The sequence below is a fragment of the Magnolia sinica genome, chromosome 14, assembly GCF_029962835.1.
Source record: "Magnolia sinica isolate HGM2019 chromosome 14, MsV1, whole genome shotgun sequence".
In the NCBI taxonomy this organism is placed as follows: domain Eukaryota; kingdom Viridiplantae; phylum Streptophyta; class Magnoliopsida; order Magnoliales; family Magnoliaceae; genus Magnolia; species Magnolia sinica.
The window spans coordinates 1,839,347-1,842,674 of NC_080586.1; the positions used below are offsets into that span (position 1 = coordinate 1,839,347).

Sequence of the window (3,328 nt, forward strand, 5' to 3'; positions counted from 1 at the left end):
AGGCAACTTTGACCTTGCGCTTGCCGGCAGGTAGACTTACCATACCCCACTTTGCCAACCTTCTTATTTTGATAAGGTGTGAACTTGGGAGGAAACTAGAATAGGTGCTTGCTAGGACATCCCTATACATTCAAGGCTAATCTGACCAACTGTTTCAAGGTCACTGGGCCCAATAGAACTATAACTTACACTTCTTAAGGCCCCAGGACTCTACATGAATCCTCTTTGTAGTGGGAAAATGTTGGAAATGGGGAGGGTCTTTAAAGCCCAAATCTGATTCACATAGGCATCAGCATCTCTATCTGTTGCTAAGCCCAAACCTGACTTGAAGGTGGGCCTTAAAAGGCTAACAGGGTGAATGACAGAAGCAAGAAAGTCAGACCAGGATGAAATCTGGTCAAACCCTTTCAGCCCGAGCCTGGACCCATATGGGGCACTCTTGTGCTGGTGGTTAGTCTTATACAGACTATTAAAATCGTGTTTTTTTTTTTACAAGAATATGTGGAGGCCAACATGTTGGGAAATATAGGAGTAGAAAGTTCTCTTAATAATATAATTATTAGCAGTATTTGGTAGTGGGTCATTAAGATGGTGCATATCTCTGAAGTCAATCCACTACAAGAAATCTACGCATCAGCAGCGCACGTCCACAGGCAGCCACAACGAACCGCCCGTGTAGATGAAAAATGAGGGGCGTTTTTACGTGGCCACCCCTGTATGAATAAGTCACCGCCGCTGCAAAAATAAAAGGGCTTTTCGCCTCCCACATCCCCAGATCCGAGCGGCAAAATCTCTCCCAAAACCATCTTCCCTCTTCTCTCCCCAAATCGTCTCATCCCTAAATCGCGCACGCGCCAATATTTCTCTCCCCAAACCCTTCTTCCCTCTTCTCTCCCAAATCGCCCCATCCCCAAATCCCGAAAGCTCTCTCTCCAACGTCCCTCCACTCCTCAATCGATTGTTCCTCTCTTGCTCTCGGTCTCGATTTTCCTCTCTCTCTCTCTCTCTCTCTCTCTCTCTCTCTCTCTCTCTCTCTCTCTCTCTCGTTGAAGATGGTCGGTTTGCCGTCCACGCCGACATCGACGCTGATAGAGGTGAGTTTGGGGATGATCAGATCTCTGAGTTCAAGGAGGCATTTGGCATGTTTGAGAAGGACAGAGACAGTCAGATCCATCCCTTCGAACTTCATTTTTCCCCCCTTTTCTGCTGGAAATCTGTTGATTTTATGATTTATTAATAGCATTTTTATGGTTGAGGATTTTTTTATGGAAATCTGTTGATCACTTGATTGTGTAGAAAGGGGAAGCTGAATGAAGCATAAATGTTGTTTGACGAAATGCGTAAGAGAGGGATAAGTGCTGCTAATGCAACATTAGCTGCTTTGGTTTATGGAGGGGATAAGATAGCTTGATGTGAGTGTTTATCATGGGCTGATCAAGGGTTTGTTGAAGCTTAGGAAGGCAAAGGAAGACACTCAAGTGTTTAGAATAGCAGTTGTTTAGCCTATGTTACTCTATCCATGTCGTGTCTCATAGGTTTTGGCTCTTTCATGAATTTATTTTTTTGATGCTACACCAGTATATCTTGTCCTGATTTTATTATTGTTCAATTTCTATAGGCTGAGACTCAACAATACGGGGTTGAAGAGCTACAAAGCATTAAATAAATACGGGTTTGTTAGTAGTGCTCTATTTAATGTAAAAGTTGTCCACATTCAGGGACTGGTTAGTAGACGCCTAAATTGAGTTCATCTCATAATCGTCAATCTTTATCATGTATTAGAGATCACATTTCAGGATTTAAAAGAATCTTGATAACCAACATTCATTATCTCTAATACATATTATGAGTAAAGAAAATGAGATGAACTCATTTTTAAGTGTCTAGCAAACAACCCTGTATATAATGCATGAAAATGTTTCCTTGTTATTGTTTCTATACATTTTTTTTTTAAAATTTTATATTGTTGAATCTTAAAATTTTTTATATTGAAGCATATTTTTAACTTCTTTTTTATTGTTTGAGATGTGCATTTCTTGTTTGAACTGCTGGCTGTTGAAAATCTTGTGGTTGCTGGAACAATGGTGCAGTGTCTGCTTATTATCCGCTTGCCTGCTCCTTGCACTGGAGGGGCGCATGGGGAAGAATTTTCAATCCGCTGAAGTTGCTGCAGATCTTTAATCGTGGTTCTAGCTCTTGTGCAGCGGTTGCCACTATTCTGAGTGGCTAAGTGAGTTTAGCTATCTGTCCTCTATTTAGGTATAGGCCTTTTACAGGTTTTGGCTTTTCAGTGTTGTATATGTTTACATTTAGCTAGGTGTGGCATGGCCCCTTTTTTTGTACTGCCTGTCCTCTAGAGACTCACACGACATGTTGAATCTACTGGTTTTCAAATAGTCACGAGACCAGAGCTACTTTTAGTCTAGTCCTCAATTACTTTGTGCAGCTACAACTGGCTTCTTCCGTGACCCAAACACAATATGTGGTGTTGGCTCTTTTACCAATTGCTAAGAGCCTAACCAACTTGCCAAAAGCATTAGAACTCATAAACCATTAGAGTTCATAACATAGTGACTGTTGGGCTCATAAACCCTGCACTTACACAATATACTTTTTTTTACACTGTCACATGCCCACATCACACCACATGGGCACTCAAACACATGATCTTATAGTTGAAACACAATCTGTCTAAACTGAGCCGTGGAACCAGAGCATTTTATGATATATACTTCCACATGTGAGGCCAGCATTTAAAAAAAAATAAAAAAATCATGGCACAATCTAAGCCACAATGCAATGTACATTATGATTTATGATTATGTCAATAGTTCATCACATTTTAGTATTTCTAACCCTTAACACGCCCTTCTCTATTTGCATCTTCACATGTAATGCAAATTCTAATGTGGCAAGCTTGTGTGACATTTGAACACTAGGTAGAGAGGCTCACCATCAAAATGTCCATACAAAAATTAGGATAGTCTACTCATCAAGCAATCCACACGTAGATATTGGATGTAGATCATGAGCAAGTTTTTATTCTAAGATAGTAACTGGTGGTTCACATGATGATTAGACAAATTATTGGTATTCTTTCATAAGTTACATGGATATTGTAAAGCACGTCTTGGTTGATATGTGAGTAGGATACATGCATACATGAGGGGTATGTTTAACATGGATTCCTCTAAGAACTTATAGTGGTCTTGAAATTTTGCTTGTCTTACCTCACATTTTGTTACAAGAGTTATTTTCATGACCCAATATTGGTATCTCTTCCGTAATTAATCAATGCTTGTTGCTTTGTACTGTAACAGGGTTGCGG

At 40.1% G+C, this 3,328-nt stretch overlaps 1 long non-coding RNA gene across 1 annotated transcript; it reads left to right on the forward strand.

The window, feature by feature from the left end:
* The first annotated feature begins 796 nt into the window (after positions 1-796).
* Positions 797-3,000, forward strand: LOC131225193 (uncharacterized). Its single transcript, XR_009161243.1, has 3 exons — positions 797-1,412; positions 1,619-1,672; positions 2,091-3,000. It is a non-coding gene; the product is annotated as an uncharacterized LOC131225193 (long non-coding RNA).
* Positions 3,001-3,328: the final 328 nt, after the last annotated feature.